The sequence below is a fragment of the Schistocerca piceifrons genome, chromosome 4 (assembly GCF_021461385.2).
Source record: "Schistocerca piceifrons isolate TAMUIC-IGC-003096 chromosome 4, iqSchPice1.1, whole genome shotgun sequence".
NCBI classification, from domain to species: domain Eukaryota; kingdom Metazoa; phylum Arthropoda; class Insecta; order Orthoptera; family Acrididae; genus Schistocerca; species Schistocerca piceifrons.
Genome location: NC_060141.1, coordinates 444,250,312 through 444,271,003, shown reverse-complemented (window position 1 = coordinate 444,271,003; position 20,692 = coordinate 444,250,312). Strand labels below are relative to the sequence as shown.

Below are 20,692 nucleotides of genomic sequence, written 5' to 3'. Positions count from 1 at the left end.
AATTCAAAATTTCTATTTCCTTCATTCACTTTAATTATAATTATATAAATACACTGTGTTGTGATACAGAAAAACAGTAAAAACAATTTACAAATGCTCCATTGAGACATAAACTCTTATGCCAGATTACAATATGTACCAGAGAGAAATGATAATGTACCAGATTAAACTGTATTCTTTCTTATTAAGAACTATGCTCCAATTATACTCCTTTTAAAAAGGTTACAGTCATCAATATGGTGACAGGAATTAACAGTATTTCCGAACAAAGGTTTTGCAACAAAGTGTTTGTGCGTCTTTGTCCTTAAGTTATATGACCGTTATTGATTTCATTGTTAACTCCGTTTACTGAATGAATCGGAAATGAAATGTGATTTAATGCTTGCTCGTTAATTAGTCACGGGGTCATTTCAGAGAAAAGTTACTTGTGGCTAACGGAGGTATCACAGGTTTCCCCAATATGAAGTTATAGGAAAGAGGAAAACAATGACAAAAGCATTTGTAAAGAAAATTACGGAGGCAAGATAAACCAGATGTTAATTCTGCAAATATTGTGGAGAGGCTGCTGGGAATAAATTGCGAAAAAAAGCAGACTTGTAAACTCGTAACTGGTTTAACATCAAAAGGGGTGATTATTGTTAATAAGGATCAATTGAAATGAAAAATAAAATTTTTCCCAACAATTTTAAAACGTATCCAGTAAGGTTTTCTCATTAATGATCACAGTCGTGCCAATTTCAAGCAACACATTTCCCGCAGATAACATCAAAGCAATTTCGAACAAGTGTTGAGTTTATAGGGCCTCTCATGATAGCTAATCAGTCGGATAATGGCTTAGTGTTACTAAAGTGGAAGAATTATTGATTTGAGTAAATAATAAAAAACAAAAGAAGTATCGAAACTATGAATACAACAGTACCTGTTTTAATGAAAGAAGAGGAACATATGATTGAAGAACGCCTCGGGAGAATAATAAATAACACGATTAGCATCTAATGATCAGTACCTCTTACTAATTTATTGTTACATAGTTACCATCTTGTCAATTAATATCTTGAGATTATGTGTTGTCTTGTGCCTACCATTCTGAAACTACATTTCTTCCTTTAAGATTTTCTGCACATATGCTTCTCATGTTGTCAGATAAACTAGCCACGGATCTCACGACACGTTTGCACCTTGCGTATCATCTTATTTACATTTTCTTCCTCACTGGTTTTGGATTACAACAGTGTCAACTTTAATTTTCCCAAGTTTCTGAATCCCTGTTATAGCGGATCGTTGATAGTAATTCTGTTTGTTCTCCAGCTTTCCAGCGTGAGACTGAGGCTTTGCTGCCTGTTCAGCTCTCTACCATATACTTCCAACGTCCGTTGATCAAATGAATAGATTCGAGAGCTGCAATGATATATATATATATATATATATATATATATATATATATATATATATATATATATATATTACGCCTCTGCTGGCAAATTTGTATAAGTCATATATATAAATATATATATATATATATATATATATATATATATATATATATATATATATTACGCCTCTGCTGGCAAATTTGTATAAGTCAATGATACGGGCTGTTAAAACAAAGCGGACAGTTATTAAATGCTGAAAACTGTAATAAATGCCTCCGTTAGTATACGGAGAATTGCTTGCAATAAACAAAAGGTTGCAGTCTGCTGACAGCAATTGGGTAAAAATACGAAATTTTCATTTCCTAGTGGCAACGACCGCTAAGGGAAATCTGGTAATGATGGAACACAGCCTTCTCATTCAGAGTTGATATGAGTAGTACTGTGCTGTTTTCTACAATAATCGTAAATGAAATACAGAATACATAAAATAAAATTTCATAAACTGTTCGTTATCTTGTGAAATGACAGAACGCATAATAGAAAAGTATAAATGCCTGCACCGAAGTTGTAAGATTCTCTGGTGTTTCCACAAACACAAACTTCGTTCCGTTCCGCCTCACGTGTAACACAACGAACTGATCTCCGAATCCTTGACCACGATATACTCACAGGCCAGCCTTGATTTGACACTGTACTCGTTTATCTATGTGCATCTTTCCAGGAGTATATTCGGCCACGACTTCGTTTTTATGTATGAGAATATGAGAAAGCGCAGGTGGAGGGGCTCTTGGAACGAGAGGCTGTTCGGTGAATGGAGTGGGCTGCCCTTCATCCCAACTTAAATCGGAAATATGGGATGCGTTGGGGCGAAATATTGTAGCACGTCCACATGCTCCAAAGACCATTCGCCGTTTGTGGAGGAATGGAATGCTGCTCTATCACGAGAACTCCTTACCAACCTTCTGGCCAGAATGGGAGCAAGTTGCAGAGAGTGCCTTATCATCCGTGGTGACCACACACGCTATTAACGACCGTGTCCCGGAGTTCTTTCTATGTATAGTGCAAGTTTCATCGAGCTATGTGGCAGTGACACATCATGGGGGAACTACTTTCGTCCTTACGTCTTGCACACCAGTGTACGTCACTACACTACGTCCTCTTTTAGACTTGACCGTTAATCTCTATGTAAGACGTCTCAAACGACAAACGCTAAACGTTCATGAAGAATGCCAACGCAAGTGTAAGATTATTATTGCCGATAAGCATCAAAGGTGAAAAATAGATTTTACAACACAGAGTTCAGACAACATATTCGGTGTTTCCTCTGTTCAACATATAAATGTGGGCTCAATCGGATGGCTCAGTTTTGGATTACAGCAGTGTCACTGTATATTGGTATCATGGTTTAACCAGCTGTACGGAAAACGTTTGATCATTATGTATGAGGGTTAATAGCATATTTCCGACGACGCGAGCAAATGTTTGGCCATGCTTCTCGAAAACAAAGCATTAGCGCTGAAAATGTCGGCATTCGACAGTTACAGTCTTGGTAGCACACATCACAAAACGCAACAGCTAAGATTGTTGTTGTTGTTGTGGTCTTCAGTCCTGAGACTGGTTTGATGCAGCTCTCCATGCTACTCTATCCTGTGCAAGCTTTTTCATCTCCCAGTACCTACTGCAACCTACATCCTTTTGAATCTGCTTAGTGTATTCATCTCTTGGTCTCCCTCTACGATTTTTACCCTCCACGCTGCCCTCCAATACTAAATTGGTGATCCCTTGATGCCTCAGAACATGTCCTACCAACCGATCCCTTCTTCTGGTCAAGTTGTGCCACAAACTTCTCTTCTCCCCAATCCTATTCAATACTTCCTCATTAGTTATGTGATCTACCCATCTAATCTTCAGCATTCTTCTGTAGCACCACATTTCAAAAGCTTCTATTCTCTTCTTGTCCAAACTATTTATCGTCCATGTTTCACTTCCATACATGGCTACACTCCATACGAATACTTTCAGAAATGACTTCCTGACACTTAAATCAATACTGGATGTTAACAAATTTCTCTTCTTCAGAAACGCTTTCCTTGCCATTGCCAGCCTACATTTTATATCCTCTCTACTTCGACCATCATCAGTTATTTTGCTCCCCAAATAGCAAAACTCCTTTACTACTTTAAGTGCCTCATTTCCTAATCTAATTCCCTCAGCATCACCCGACTTAATTAGACTACATTCCATTATCCTTGTTTTGCTTTTGTTGATGTTCATCTTATATCCTCCTTTCAAGACACTGTCCATTCCATTCAACTGCTCTTCCAAGTCCTTTGCTGTCTCTGACAGAATTACAATGTCATCGGCGAACCTCAAAGTTTTTATTTCTTCTCCATGAATTTTAATACCTACTCCGAATTTTTCTTTTGTTTCCTTTACTGCTTGCTCAATATACAGATTGAACAACATCGGGGAGAGGCTACAACCCTGTCTTACTCCCTTCCCAACCACTGCTTCCCTTTCATGTCCCTCGACTCTTATAACTGCCATCTGGTTTCTGTACAAATTGTAAATAGCCTTTCGCTCCCTGTATTTTACCCCTGCCACCTTTAGAATTTGAAAGAGAGTATTCCAGTCAACATTGTCAAAAGCTTTCTCTAAGTCTACAAATGCTAGAAACGTAGGTTTGCCTTTCCTTAATCTTTCTTCTAAGATAAGTCGTAAGGTCAGTATTGCCTCACGTGTTCCAGTGTTTCTACGGAATCCAAACTGATCTTCCCCGTGGTTGGCTTCTACTAGTTTTTCCATTCGTCTGTAAAGAATTCGTGACAGCTAAGATACTTCTCTAAAATTCAGTGGTAAAATTTTTGAGAACTAACTCAACACTGTTTACGACCTAATGCAGCTTACATCTCGGACAGTAACCTTATTTGATGTTGTTGAGCTAATCGTTTTAAAATCTCGTCCACTGGATGATGCCGTTTGACAGTGTTTCCAGAGTTTGAGTCATGTAGGGAAATCTTAGCACTCTAGGCATGATTAGGCCGTTACCAAAAAAGAAAGGACTCTTTGCTTGTATTCCGTTCCCTTACTGAAAGAAGAGCCGACATCATCATAATAAATAACAGTCGGCCCGATATTACCTACCTTCAGATGACACTTATTTCGACATCTGGCTGGTTATATAAGAAAAATTGATGACTTTTAAATATGTAATCTACGGAACTACATACATTAAAACTGATTTTAAAACAGTCTAATTCGCTTTTTATATGTCTTTGGTAACTGCTTCAGTTGAAAACCATCTTTAACTGAAACGATCACAAAATACATAGACACAGCTTGGACTGTTGTTTTAACATAATTTTTTGCTATGAACGGACTACACAATTCAAGGAGTTACTTTCTGTGCTGTGAAGGTAACAGCAAGATGTGTGTGGTATCGCCTGTTCGGTAGACGATCCACAGCACATGCCCGTGTTGCGTGATGCATACGACCCGGGCGTCAGCTGGACAGAGCCTACTTCAATTAAGGCAATGGATAGCTTCCGGAGTCCGTGGCGAACCTGGTACGTCCTGAAAGCAAGTCTTAAGTCACTTATGTTGCACGAGGTGTTCCAGGGTTACATGGTATCAAATACGTCTCTGAATAGCACATTATTCCTGGATAGAAAATGCCATCTCCGAGCAGCTTCTAGCGTCACAGTTATGAAAGAGAAAAAGAAAAAACTCACTACAGCCAAACCCTGGTGTCTATAGACATGTTTTACCATTTGAACTGATTTCATAGTTCAGACACCAGATGTGCGCTTCACAATTCGTAAATACATGCATCCAGGGACAAGAATAAACGGATGCAATGCCGGAGAACGAATTCAGTAACTGAGTACCAATGAACGGCAATATTTTTAAGGATTATGTATTATCACAAGTTACCCATTTCAGATTCCCATACATCTACAGTCTACACATATATACTATGCGAGAAGATACCGGTATACTTAGTTAATGTTTTGTCGGCATAATTTTTTCGAACACGGTGATATTTTCAGTATCGAAAAGCTCCTCTCCAATACTATACCCAACAGCAAGAGCCACAAGAGTGCTTCATAAGATAGCGTAAGATTGTGATAGGGGATTTTTGATGTACCATCACTACGGAAACTCGTTGATATACTCGTATATCACGGTGACCGGTGTAGCGAAATTAATTACTCGGTCTCATCATATACGATCACAACATATTCGTCCGATTGTGTTACATCCTATCTATTCGCGCAGAAACTGTTACTTTATGAATACGGACCAGTTCCCGCTGAAACAGAAAGATGATAACATGAAGCTATGACGTGGCAACGTTAATGATACTCTCCTGAAATACATAACACACAAATAACTTCAACCCCACTCAACTTCCTATCCCATATTGCTTAATTTACACGAATTTTTTCAGAGTAAATTATTATCTGTCGTTACAATTACTTCTTTGCAAGTGCGTAAACTAATTTTGTGGGAAACACTTTGACCATTAAGTTCAGGAGATCCTCAAAACGATAGCAATCCTCTGAAAACGTTTCTTGAGACCTTTACTAAACGTGTTAAGGGAAGGTGACTTGTTGGAATGTCAGCATTAAGCTTCTTAATAGTTCCTCAAATTATTGAGCAGCAAATGAATGGCTCTGAGCACTATGGGACTCAACTGCTGAGGTCATCAGTCCCCTAGAACTTAGAACTAGTTACACCTAACTAACCTAATGACATCACAAACATCCATGCCCGAGGCAGGATTCGAACCTGCGACCGTAGCGGTCTTGCGGTTGCAGACTGCAGCGCCTTTAACCTCACGGCCACTTCGGCCGGCGAGCAGCAAATGACACGTTATTCAACTACATTTTGTGTTCAACACTACATATGTAGACAATGTAGACAAAGTAACCAATGACGAGGTACTAGATCTAAGCATCGTGCTGGATGCCTAACGGTCTAATTAGTGTCGATTAAGAGGGAAAATTAACTGGCACAATTAAAGTGAGTAGTGATCAGATAACGAGATGGTGTAGCGGCGATGATTCGGAAAACGCACCAGCGGTGTACTAGGGGCAAGAGGGTTATGAGCGTTGAAATCATTTATCAACTACAGTGCTGAATGAGACTCTGAGCCTTAGTCGGAAGAGGTGCAAAGTTTTGAAACGCCATAGGATGGCTAGAAACGGCCACGCCCAATTTAGCACAAAAAGTACTGCTTAATGGGAGCTCAACCCTGCTCTGCACTCGAACAACTTATACCTCTCGCCCTCAGCATAGCGCCTAGGAGTAATAATAGATGAAAAACTGAATTGGATTGTTTAAGGAGCTGGGGATACTAACTGCTGCTTCCCACTATATTTATTCCTTAATAAAATTTGTCATTAAAATATATCTTTATTTTTAAAAACACACATACATTCGAGAGATTTAAAGTCACTTACTTTGTTTCAGAAACATGCCCACCATTCAGCAGTACACACTTCCAATAACATGCCAGCAGCCATTAAACATTTAACTAAAAATAAAAATCAGTTTCACTGGGGTCTAAAGGAATCATTGGTGTCTAACTCCTTCTTCTGCACTGATTAATTTCTTAGCAGAACTTACAGATGCGTGTATGTTATAAACAACATCACATAATGTGAATATTACGTGCAATATGAATTGTGTATGAATTCTGTGCAGTAATGCTATTGTTGTAAATAAGTGCTGTAAAATGATTTGTTGTTAAATTTTTTATTTGTCGATGCGTGACTACAATATCTTTCAAATGGCTCTGAACACTATGGGACTTAACATCCATTGTCATCAGTCCCCTAGAACTTAGAACTACTTAAACCTAACTAACCTAAGGACATCACACAACACCCAGTCATCACGTACAATATCTTTAAGAATTCACATATGCACTTACGTGTATTGAACATTTAATATTTGATGACAAGTTTTATATCCTTTTACTCTTTTTTTAATTCCACATCCCGAAGGACAATTTCATTTGGGATCTGTAGAAGGTATATCAGCATATCTGTTCTTATTTTGTAATTGTTTATTGTGTATTCTTGTTTCCTGACGCGTTCCTCATTGTGGAGGATCTCCTCATCATGGATCAATTGGAACGAAAATTACATCTAATCTAATCAAATCTAATCACACATTTGCAGTATGCGAGAAGACATTTCTCAATGCCCTCCAAAAATATAAAGAAGTTCTTCCATTTTGACCCAAAATAAGGTAAGCGGCACTTATACCTCCTACTGTTGATTATAACAATGTAATCCCGCAGTTTTTCGCAGCGAAACTCACGGCGCCTGGAGCTGGTGATGAATATTCGTGCTCTCAGTGTACTACTACTGTTACTGTTGCTGCTCCTTGTACATTTTTTCTGGCTATGTACAGACAACAACAGAGGTTTGCATACAGTTATCTCTAATCAACGTATACTGTCTTTCATACCTCTCCTCGACCGCAACGCTCATGTCTGAACAACACAGCAGAAGCTCTCTTTCCTATCAGAGCAAAATCCATTCTGTCCCATTACATCAGCCAGCCGCTCTCCTAAGTCGTTTTCAATGGCAGAAGCTCGACTCTGGAATGACCTCCCTCGTTATATTAGACAGAATAACATTTACAGCTTCAGAAGACAGTTAAATGATTGACATATCCACTGATGCAATAATGATATCTACCTTTGTCCCTATATGCACTCGTTACCCCAATACAACCTCATTTCCAACCAGATCTTTCTCATTTCTCAAGGCTCTAAAATTGCGCATTATCCCTACATGTAACTCCGTCAAATCTCGCTATGTCACAAAATATCATTTTTCTATATCCAAAAAGTTATTTTTTATATGCCAAAGAGCGGGAGCTACAGCAGCAGCAACAGTAACTGCAGTAGTAGCAGTATTACGTTTATTATATCTTAATCAGTATTATTTATTTACATTGTCTCTACATACATTCAAATCAACTTTGGTTTTGTTAATGCAACATTATCGCTGTTTGTCATACTAAAATTAATACTTAATTTTTAGGTAACTATCATATAAAAGATAATGTATGTGTGAAAGCCTGGATCGATATAAGAGAGGTCCTGAACGCACTAATCCAGGTGAACTCCATCGTATTTTAAAAGGGATGTATGTATGTATAGGTGTGTCCATGTCTCCCCCTAAACCACCAACCAAACTCGGTAGATGTATCCCTTACTGTCAGGTAACAATCGCTGTGGGAGTAAAAACCATTTATCTATAACAGTTCAGGAGATATGACAACATATACACTGACATATGTGGAAAAACCGCCGCATCGTGGATGACGTTTAAATGTATTACTTCTTAGCTACTTACTCTATTCCCAACACATTTTTCAGACAGTATCCACATATGCCGCTGAATACACTTACAAAATTATTTCACTGTATGATTCGTTGATCAGAAGAAATGAAGTCATAAACACTGAGATGTGTGGAAAACTGCCACAACGTAAATGGCGTTTAAATGTACTACTTCTTTGTTACAAACTCTACTCACAACATATTTCGCCGACTGTATCCACATATGCCACTGACTCTACCTACAAAGTTATATCGTTGTACGACATATAGTTCAAGATATACGACAACATCTAATGAAGAAAGGAGGATCATGCACAAAAGCTGTAATACATTTCTTCTTAAATATTTTAATACATTTATCCTTAACTACTAAGACATACCTACAGTTGAGTCCCTGACACCTGACAACGCATTCGACAGTTTTCAACAGCAAAGTGCCAACGGCTGCAGACGGAAACACAGCCGTCTATAGAGCTATGGAAAGACCTTACCATAATGATGTTTACGAAAACGAGTAGTAAATACACGAAACAGCTGCGCCCAGAATACAGGAACTGACCGGGTTCACGTTTCTTAACCTAGATATTTCACTTATGCGTTTGTATATTACCCATGTTTCTTTATACGACTGTTTCGTCAATTCAAAGGCGTTTCCACGGAAAAGTGATCTTTTCCATACTTCGTTACAAACACAGTCCATTTTTTGTTTTAGTTTCTAACATTAATGAACACTCGAGCAACGCCGTGTTCGTCAGCTAGTAAATAAATAAAATTAGCGCATGAATTTAGTAGGTACCATCGACCATTGTTATCGATGTTTGAAATATGGCCATTGAAATAGTGCGTGCAGTGGCCACAACAGCTTCACGATATACAAGAGAGAGAGACAACATCGGTAGTGACCTAAGTATTCTCACGTCATAATCATATATGATATGGTACGTGTTTGCAAGATGTCAGTCAGAATGGTTGACTCCGATACTGAAAATAAAATTAGTTACCTTGCTCATACTGAATAATACTCACCCAAAATTGCATATGTAAAACCTCTATTTACGATCACTGCTAATGGAAAAATTGTATTAACATTTACTGAGGTCAGATGATGGTAACTATGTTTTACGGAAACCAGTCATCGTAAGTAAATATTTTACAAATGCAATCTTGGCTAAGACGTTGTCATTCTTCAAGGTCAAATTAAAATATGCTAGTTCCTCAAAGGGCAACAGCAGACCGCCATTAAATTCTATAAACTATTGGTGACTCCCGTCTTATTCTATGGAACCATCAGCTGCGTTGGAAAAAAAAAGACAATCTATGTAGGGGTAACATTGTTGCTACAGCATAGATTGTTTTGTCGCACTGTAGTGCTCACGATGAATCTGTCCCCTATTCCCCTATGCGAACGACGGGGCGGCGGGGAGGGGGGGGGGGGGACCAAGTGCTGATTGGCCTTCGCCGAAGAGCGTCATCTCCGATTTCTGTCTGCAACCCGCACCCAGCTTGCTAGCTAACATATTTCTGGTTTCCATTGGACCAGGTTTGGAAGTTAGTAGTTTACTTCTGTAAAGTCAACATTTGTAGGCACCACCAGCCTTGAAAATTATCCTGGATGCAAAGCGCTGTAGCGTGTACAAAAAATTAAATTGCTTATGTTCCAGGAAAGACTGTTTTCTGATTAAACGCACTCCGTAGATGAGCACACACACTGTCTCCTGACCAGACCCGCTCCGCATTTCCACATTTCACAAATGGTAGGTGAGCCAGTTTGAAACAGTGCTGTGGATCGATTATCATAAATTCAGCATGCCAGAGCCGGCCAACATTCGTTGCAGCAACCGCCTAGGTGGCGTGGTGATGCTACGACGAAGATAAGATTCGGCGTTACCTGCGTCCCAGCGGTGTCTTCGAGCCTCGGCCGGGAGTCAGTTACATGCCTAACCCCCTATGGCCGGCCGGAGTGGCCGTGCGGTTCTAGGCGCTACAGTCTGGAACCGCGTGACCGCTACGGTCGCAGGTTCGAATCCTGCCTCGGGCATGGATGTGAGTGATGTCCTTAGGTTAGTTAGGTTTAAGTAGTTCTAAGTTCTCGGGGACTGATGACCACAGCAGTTGAGTCCCATAGTGCTCAGAGCCATTTGAACCATTTAACCCCCTATGACTTACGACTGTCGTAGCGTATCAGTGCATGTTTATCGGTGCCGCATTGACACTGCATGTCTGCAAGGGGCGATGTCGATTTTGAGTGGAACTGCGACAAATCTGTCAGATGTGGTGGTGAAGTTCGGCAGACGCTACCTTCACAGAGTGCAGCCAGTTCTGTGTGGAGTGATATGATGACATTTACTGTCTGCATCACGTTTGCGGTTGATAACGGGCACAGGTTCTAGGCCTGATCTAAGCGCGTTGAAGAAGTCGCTTCGCTGCAACAGTAAAGGTGAGAATCGCATGTTCAATGCTTCGGCATGATAATAGTATGAAAAAAGTTTAATGCATTGTCGAGTCAGATTCTACTAGATACAATAGTATTAAGGTGTTCCCTGAAAATAATTTACCCTATAAGTGGCCTTAAGGCAGATAATTTTTGTAATCGGTGAACTATAACGTCAACATCTTTTACGCCACCTGTTGTGCTCCGTGCTGTGCTCAACAAAAAGAAAAATTTTACAGATCAGTTCTGTAAGTTTAGCTCTCAGTTAGTCTTACTTGTTCTATTGTAAATGTTTTTAATAGATTTGCTAGTTATCTAGAACGTTTTTATGGGCAGGCGGATGATTGGTGTTTAACGTCCCGTCGACATCGTGGTCATTATACACTCCTGGAAATTGAAATAAGAACACCGTGAATTCATTTTCCCAGGAAGGGGAAACTTTATTGACACATTCCTGGGGTCAGATACATCACATGATCACACTGACAGAACCACAGGCACATAGACACAGGCAACAGAGCATGCACAATGTCGGCACTAGTGCAGTGTATATCCACCCTTCGCAGCAATGCAGGCTGCTATTCTCCCATGGAGACGATCGTAGAGATGCTGGATGTAGTCCTGTGGAACGGCTTGCCATGCCATTTCCACCTGGCGCCTCAGTTGGACCAGCGTTCGTGCTGGACGTGCAGACCGCGTGAGACGACGCTTCATCCAGTCCCAAACATGCTCAATGGGGGACAGATCCGGAGATCTTGCTGGCCAGGGTAGTTGACTTACACCTTCTAGAGCACGTTGGGTGGCACGGGATACATGCGGACGTGCATTGTCCTGTTGGAACAGCAAGTTCCCTTGCCGGTCTAGGAATGGTAGAACGATGGGTTCGATGACGGTTCGAATGTACCGTGCACTATTCAGTGTCCCCTCGACGATCACCAGTGGTGTACGGCCAGTGTAGGAGATCGCTCCCCACACCATGATGCCGGGTGTTGGCCCTGTGTGCCTCGGTCGTATGCAGTCCTGATTGTGGCGCTCACCTGCACGGCGCCAAACACGCATACGACCATCATTGGCACCAAGGCAGAAGCGACTCTCATCGCTGAAGACGACACGTCTCCATTCGTCCCTCCATTCACGCCTGTCGCGACACCACTGGAGGCGGGATGCACGATGTTGGGGCGTGAGCGGAAGACGGCCTAACGGTGTGCGGGACCGTAGCCCTGCTTCGTGGAGACGGTTGCGAATGGTCCTCGCCGATACCCCAGGGGCAACAGTGTCCCTAATTTGCTGGGAAGTGGCGGTGCGGTCCCCTACGGCACTGCGTAGGATCCTACGGTCTTGGCGTGCATCCGTGCATCGCAGCGGTCCGGTCCCAGGTCGACGGGCACGTGCACCTTCCGCCGACCACTGGCGACAACATCGATGTACTGTGGAGACCTCACGCCCCACGTGTTGAGCAATTCGGCGGTACGTCCACCCGGCCTCCCGCATGCCCACTATACGCCCTCGCTCAAAGTCCGTCAACTGCACATACGGTTCACGTCCACGCTGTCGCGGCATGCTACCAGTGTTAAAGACTGCGATGGAGCTCCGCATGCCACGGCAAACTGGCTGACACTTACGGCGGCGGTGCACAAATGCTGCGCAGCTAGCGCCATTCGACAGCCAACACCGCGGTTCCTGGTGTGTCCGCTGTGCCGTGCGTGTGATCATTGCTTGTACAGCCCTCTCGCAGTGTCCGGAGCAAGTATGGTGGGTCTGACACACCGGTGTCAATGTGTTCTTTTTTCCATTTCCAGGAGTGTAGATGGAATACAAGCTCTGATTAGGGAAGTGTGGGGAATGAAATCGGCCGTGCCCTTTCAAAGAAACCATCCCGGCGAATGCCTGAAACTATTTAGGAAAATCATGGAAAACCTAAATTAGGATGACCGGACTCGAGCATGAGCCGCGTCCTCTCGAAAGCGAATCCAGAGTGCTAACTATTGCGCCACCTTGCTTGGTCTATAATATTTTTAATTCCTTACTCTTTCAAGCTAATGCCTCGAAGGTTTTAGCGTCAGGATGGTTGTTCTACATATTATTTGCACTAAGTTTTATTTTGTGATCTTTAACGGTATAATATGTTCCCTGTTTCAGTTCGATTATGAACTGTAGCTAACCATTTGTGCCCATGGGCAGAAGCGAGCACCAAACTTTCGTCCGAACTGCTATGATGAATTTTCTTATTGGTTAAATTTAGGAGAACATAAGAAATAAAATTAACATCTTTCCTGTTATGTTTATTGATTTCAAGTTTTCATGGTGGTTCAGTTTGTGTAAATGATCAGAGTGTTTCGAATTTTGCTACTGCTTGTGAAGTTTCGTAAATTACAATTTAAAGGTTTATCAGAATTGTTTTAAATAAAATTTGGTTTAGACTGGAACCTTCCACTCACACAGATCCTCTCGAACAGTTTCAAAAGGGAGGTGCTGATAGACCAAGTTCTGAGGCATTTGATAACGAAGGAAGTACACAGGGCAAACTAGTTAAGACTACAATACAGTTCAGTGCACTGACACTTTTGGCATGGAGTGAATCCAGTTCTCACAAAGACTGAAGTCAGAGAACTCATATAACTGTAGACAAGTCACAACAGAAATTACAAAAGAAAAAGTTAGGCACTTCAGGGAATTCGAAACTGCAAAAGCGAGATGTTGTAGCTTTTTAAAAGCAACTGATATGAAAAGTTTAAAATGGTTTGACTATTTTCAGAATTATCCTCAGTCTTACGGACTTACAGAAAGACAACTTCATATTCAGTTACAAACTTTCCGTCTGATGTTTAGTATTGACGTACCTGGAGGTAAAAAGACAATGGGAATTCCCAGATGTGTGCACAAATATTTAGGAACAGTAAACATATACCTATTTCTCGCGTGTCAAATGTCTCTTCAAATTACACAGCGTTCTGCCTTACTGTGCTCAGCAGCCTGCTATTTTTTCCCTAATTATATTAGTTACGGCGGAATGTTGTAGGATTAGATAAGAACTAAGAAATCATGTCACATGAAATTGGAGCCGTTTACATAATCTGAGGGAAAATCACTGATCATGTTAAACCACAAGAACTGTATTTATTATCTTGTCCCTAATCAACCACATCAACAAAAAATTATCAAAAATACACCTCAGGTAAATTTTCTGTAGTCAATCTTTAACTGTATTCGCAGAAATAATTTTCATCTTACTAGAGCTTACGCAACCTAAAAAAAGTTTTTGTTTCAATTGCATCAGTTAGTAACAATATTTACAAATAACTCACTCAGTTCCTCAATAAATAAACTCTATATTGTCTACCACAACTACTAGTTAAGTAATTAATGGCACTTACGATGGATAATTAGATGTCAGCTGGCAGGCTAGTCATAAGGATTCGCGATTTTACAAGTCACATTCTTACAACTGACTGGAAAACATCTCCCGACACAGCCACATCGTAGAACGACAATCTTTGTATAAACTTGAAATACAAGGAAATCCTTTTTAAACCATGATTTATCCATCATTTGCAGTCACTAGGAGAAGGCGAACTGAACAACAAACCTAGTTAAAACGTGTCCAGCGAGAAACTGGTTTAGTTACTGTATAGAATGTGGTTCAACAACAACATATTGCATGTACATTCTAAGAAGGTAGCTACTGAATCGATATTATTTAACTGCCAATGACTGGTACTGTTTCCTTACTGATCGCTGCCAAAATTAGTTCGCAGGGAACAGAGCTTTCTTGTTCCCAAAACGCCAAAAAATTAGGTGATTTCTAAACCAATTACTAATAATAAGTTACCTGTCGTTATTGTTTGGTACCATTGCTTCCAAAGTCATAGGCTCACTAAACGCTGTGTTGTCTGATAGCTGAATTCGACGGCTGCCATAGACAACTTTGGTCGATGTCCTTCGGTACCTATTGATTCGGCTACAGCAATCACCTACGTGCCAACAGTCTTCTTAGAGTGCTTCTAAAACAGCTGCGGATGCTTTGTTACGAGCGAAAAAACATTTTTAAAAATGCCTCAATGCTGGACAGGAGACGAGATATCGGGTGCGAGCTTCAGCGATCCGCGTGACTCTAATTTTCTTCTCCTCGTCTGCCGCTGTGCGCGCTGAGAGTCGTTCCATCAATCAGAGCGGGCAAACAGCGACCGCCCACGCTTGTGCTAGAATCATTCAACTTTTGTGCCTATCCGTTTTAATTTTCCGTGCACTTGACCAGAATTCCGATGCATTTTGCGGGCTTTTTTTTTTTCGATGGAATCTTTCACGATTTATGGAAGCATATCGAGTGGTCGGTCAGCAGAATTCGGTAACTCACGGTCCACTACCAAAGCTGAATCCACCGGTGTCCTGCACGCAGCGCACTAGCGCAGTAGTTAAGCCCATTCCTGTCTCTCGCTACTTCGTACTGCGAATGACCACGACCTTTAAAAACCAGTGCTAAGTGAAGTCGCTCTTCCAAACGTCTGTCTCGCTCTAGACTGCGTGCACTATCTACTAAAATTCCGGCACAAGCGGACAAATCCCAAATGTCTTATTTTTATGACACGAGAGTATAAACCAAAGTAATCGATAACGTCTTCTCTTTTACTACTGTCAGTCCCCGGAACAAGTTACTCTGCGCAGAGTTCGAAGCCCTTTGTATTTATGAAAATTCTGAAGCAGTTCCTTCCATAAACATGTTTTCCCAATCAGTGTATGGTATACGGTCTCTGCATGACAGTAAGGTAAGTACTCTCACCTTCTTCCAATGGCACTTCTTTCTCTTTACTATTCACAATTCATCACACTGCTCTCTCTCTTCTTCTGTTTCATTACTTGTGTTTTATCGCGTCCCTCTGTTTCTCTTCCTCTCTCGCCCCTTCTCTCACGTCCACTGCTACCAGTCTTCTCATTTAAGTTTTCCTGTCTACAAACTGTCCCTGTCGTTCTACTTTCCACGACGATTCTAAACTGTATTTTTTTCTACACTATTTATGACATAGTAAATTTAAATGTAGGAGTCTATATTTGAAGTAGCTCATACCATATTTGTCGTCATCAATGTAATTTAAAGACATAGACAGCCTCGTCAGATGTAAGAGACAGCGCCTGATGGCTCTACTCTCGCCAGGATAAGTAAACAAAACCTACGTAACCCGTACTTAGGACTCAGCAAATGATGATCATACGGAATGATTCATATAGCGGCTTACTTGCAGGTTTATACTAAACCTCCAGATGAATTTATTTCGTCGAGTCCTCTACTATTCGCAGATATGTATATCTTTCGAAGGTAGTTGTTAACATTAGAAACATTTATTGCTTTCACTCCTTCATAAGAAGAACAAAGCCACTGGCACCATCGATCACCACTACTGAAATTTGTAGGCAGAACTCTTGCCGAATTTATGCCATATTTACTTCAGTTGCCTGAGCACCAAGGAAGTTATCCCTTTAAAATGAACGATACAACATTTCCATCGTCCACTTCTTTTTAAAAGATTTCTCCAAACCTTATCACACATCACGCCATTAAGGCAATGGCATTCAAATTGCTCCTCTATTCTTTTTAAAGTCATTTATCCACTATCAATAATGTCGTTCCCATCTTTACTCATGTCTTGGAATGTGGCAAAGGAAGTTCTTTGTCCGGCTACTATTCTTACATATAGCTGCGTGTCACGCGAATTTTCATTTAATTTTCAAAATGATCATAACTGGTTTTTGCTTTTCATGCAAATTCTCTTGGTGCTTCTCAACACTGAATTATCAGAAAGCCTGTTTTCGAATGATTTTCTCGACTGAAGTCTCCTTCTTACTGTCATAAGTCTGACAAGCAACACACACAAATAGTAACTTATCGTTTGAAATATACAGTTTTGAGAACTCAACAAGGTTCATCAAGAATACGAGTTCTATACATGAAATGAAATGTCGTGTGACGAGGGCCTCCCGTCGGGTAGACCGTTCGCCTGGTGCAAGTCTTTCGATTTGACGCCACTTCGGCGACTTGCGCGTCGATGAGGATGAAATGATGATGATTAGAACAACACAACTCCCAGTCCCTGAGCGGAGAAAATCTCCGACCCAGCCGGGAATCGAACGCGGGCCCTTTGGATTGACAGTACGTCGCGCTGACCACTCAGCTACCGGGGGCGGACTAGTTATATACATACTGCCTCGTGACTTTGATGCAAAGTCTTTCTGACAAATATTTTCGTAGTTCATTACTCCGTCACTGAAAGTGCACTTTCAGGTTCCGAGTAAATGACTGTCGAACCAAATGTCAACATCAGTTTGAATTTGAGATACCTATGTGGGACATGTCTCCCTTGATTCGTTGTGATGAAGAGTCTCGTATGCATTATAACATTTTGATGTTTTAATTTGTTCTTTATTATACCGAAGTAACAAATAATTCGAGTAATAAGGGGTAAATAACAGTCTGAATCATATGTCTGAAACACTTATCGTGCAAACAGACAACTCTTCAAGGTTTCGGTACTTTTTTTCAATTTTTGGGCGGAAAATCACCGTGATAAAGTCACCATAGCGCTATCCACCAAAAATATTTCGCAGGAAATAATAATTAAATGAAGAAAAGGCGAACATAAATTTAAAGCTAATATGTCAGAGAACTCCCACAACGAATGAAGTTGAAGAATTTCGTCGAAGCAGCTATATATATGGGTTGACTTGGTGCTCACGGAAATCTCTCTCTTAGTCCCCTCCTACTACCCCCCTCTCTCTTTCGCTCTGGCTCTGCCCCCCCCCCCCCCTCTCTCTCTCTCTCTCTCTCTCTATCTATCTCTCTGTCTTTCTCTTTCGGTCTGCAGAAATGGTGTATTCGCACGCATTTTTGTAAACTTCCTAATACACGCTTTGAATTATGTTTGCTTTCAAAAAAAAAAAAATAAAAGGTAGGTGTTTAACTAAGCGATCGTTTGTTTCCTACCTTCTTTTGATAAACAGCTGAGAAAGAAATAGAAACATTTGAACATCAGTATCGTAGGGTCAATGAGGTGTTACATGAGCTCAATAAGAGATTCCTGATCAGGACTTTTTAGTGCTGTGACGACATAAACAGCATGTGACATAAGGATGCTGATTTCGTTGCACAAGTTACTTCCTGCGTTCGTTGCAATAACGGAATGGTTCTAGTCTAAACTGGAAGAAAACTGCCACTCAATAACACTAGACGTCTTATCACTAAGTAATTACGTAAAAAGACACTTTCTGTGGAAATTGTGAAAGTAGTGATTTAGGTTTTATTTATTTAATTGTATGGCTAGGGTCCCCCGTCGGGCAGACCGTTCGCTGGGTTCCGGTCTTTCAATTTGACACCACTTCAGCGTCCTGCACTCGATGAGGATGATAGGATGATGATGAGATCAGCACAACACCAAGCCCATGGGCGGAGAAAATCCCTCGACCCAGCCGGGAATCGATCCCGGGTCCAGAGGATTGACTGTCACGCTGACGATTGAGTACCGGGGGCGGACAGTGATATATGTGACAATAAGCGAAGCTCGTTTTCTTACAGGTAGCTGATACGCCGCAGCACGCATAAGGATGCTGTTTTATAGGAAAATACGGACTAGGCTATAGAACGAACCCAGCGTTGAAGCGCTCAACACACTATAATAAACGTACTTAGTAAATGTCACTACAGACGTACTAGATGGCACGCAAAAATAGCAGTTGGTTAAATTAAGGATTAGAGAAAGGGTTAGGGATGATGACAAATTGGAAATATGTAGAAACGACTAGAGATGAAGGTAAGCCCAAGGACAACAATATAACGTAAGAAAGCAGTCAAGCCCAAAGAAACCACTATAAGTTATACAAAGAGTTGAACAGTCATTGAAAACTGATTGAATACTGCAGAGAAAGCTGAAAGAGAGTATATTTACAGGAAAAGAGTTGGCTGCAAAAGAAGTAAGAAGAGACTGAACATGATGTAGTGTGCAGTGAGCGAAGATACATTTAGTTGAGGAGGAATATTGCAAATACTTAAAGTATCGCGAGAAACCTGGAAGAAAATGTTTCCGGGAAATAAAAATAAAAGCCGCTATTCCACAATAGTAAGACCGTATTGAAACGAACGTAAAATAAAGTTGCAATAATTTAACTGGAAAAATTGAGCTTGTACATCGAATAGGCAGGTACAGAAATAAATTAAAGAAAATTTGTGATTAGAGCAAGAAACTATCCAAAGTAGCTGGATATTGAAGCGTGATGTCATATTGTCTCCTGGTTAAAAGTATCCAAGCTTGTAAAAAAATGACTTCGCGATAAAATACCGCCTACTCCACAATTCTGATAAGTACATATTAAAAATAACGATAACTGAAATAAGCGTAAGTAAATGGAAGATAAAGATGCTTAGAGTGATGTTCGGTAAGAGATAGGAAAATAAGTAAAAGTGGTTACATAGTTCATGAAAGGAGGAAGACATTAGGAAGAGTGTGGAAAGGGGTAAATACTTTTTCCTCAGTAAGTAAAGTCTACTTGCATGAAATATTTATACAGCTTTGGTGAAGAGTTTCTGAATGTGTACGTCTGCCCGCATCTCGTGGTCGTGCGGTAGCGTTCTCGCTTCCCACGCCCGGGTTCCCGGGTTCGATTCCCGGCGGGGTCAGGGATTTTCTCTGCGTCGTGATGGCTGGGTGTTGTGTGATGTCCTTAGGTTAGTTAGGTTTAAGTAGTTCTAAGTTCTAGGGGACTGATGACCTAAGATGTTAAGTCCCATAGTGCTCAGAGCCATTTGAACCATTTTTGAATGTGTACGTCTGACACCCAGGATTGTACGGGTATTCAAACTTAAACGGCGGACAAATGGTACAAGGTGAAAAGGGAAATGTTTAAAAGATGCCGGTATAATAGGATTTTTGAAAACGGGGGGGGGGGGGGGGGGGGTCATGTGATCTAAAATGTATGGACTTTGCGGGAATAGTAATACTGCCAAGAATTATTTTAAATTGTATCCCAGGTCGTCATACAAAACGTTTTAGGCAATATTTTGACTGTAACACACCATCATGAGTAAAGTATTAGGAACGACTTGAAAAGAAACAATATTGCTGTGCGAAGACTTGATGGCCATAGGGAGACACGTTTCGCTACTAAGGAAACTAAATTACTGGCAATGGTAGAAGTAAATACAGACTGGCAATTGTAACAAACGCATTTACGAAAAAGAAGATTATGCTAACAGAAAAACATAAAGTTATGTGTAAGGTAGTAGTTTACGAAAATATTTTTAGCATTGTGCAACAAAATCATTGGTAGCCGCATAACTGAAACTTCAGAAGGACGTAGTGAAGCTCTTCAGTGTTGTTTACGTTGTTTCTTAGTAAATGTGTCTTATGTAAAAGTTCCATTCTTTTGTAAACATCTTCTTTAGTTTCGAGCCGCAACAAAGCTAACTAGGAAATTTTCTCTTTCCCTACAGTTCAATCCCCAGAACAGGGCTTTTTATTACTTCTCGAGCACAGAGTCCAACCA

The 20,692-nt window shown here is 40.8% G+C and overlaps 1 protein-coding gene across 1 annotated transcript in view; it reads right to left on the bottom strand.

Moving 5' to 3' along the window:
* The window catches only part of LOC124795904 (hemicentin-1-like), a 1,325,431-nt gene that overhangs the window by 102,626 nt on the left and 1,202,113 nt on the right, over positions 1 to 20,692 (bottom strand). The window lies entirely within an intron of this gene.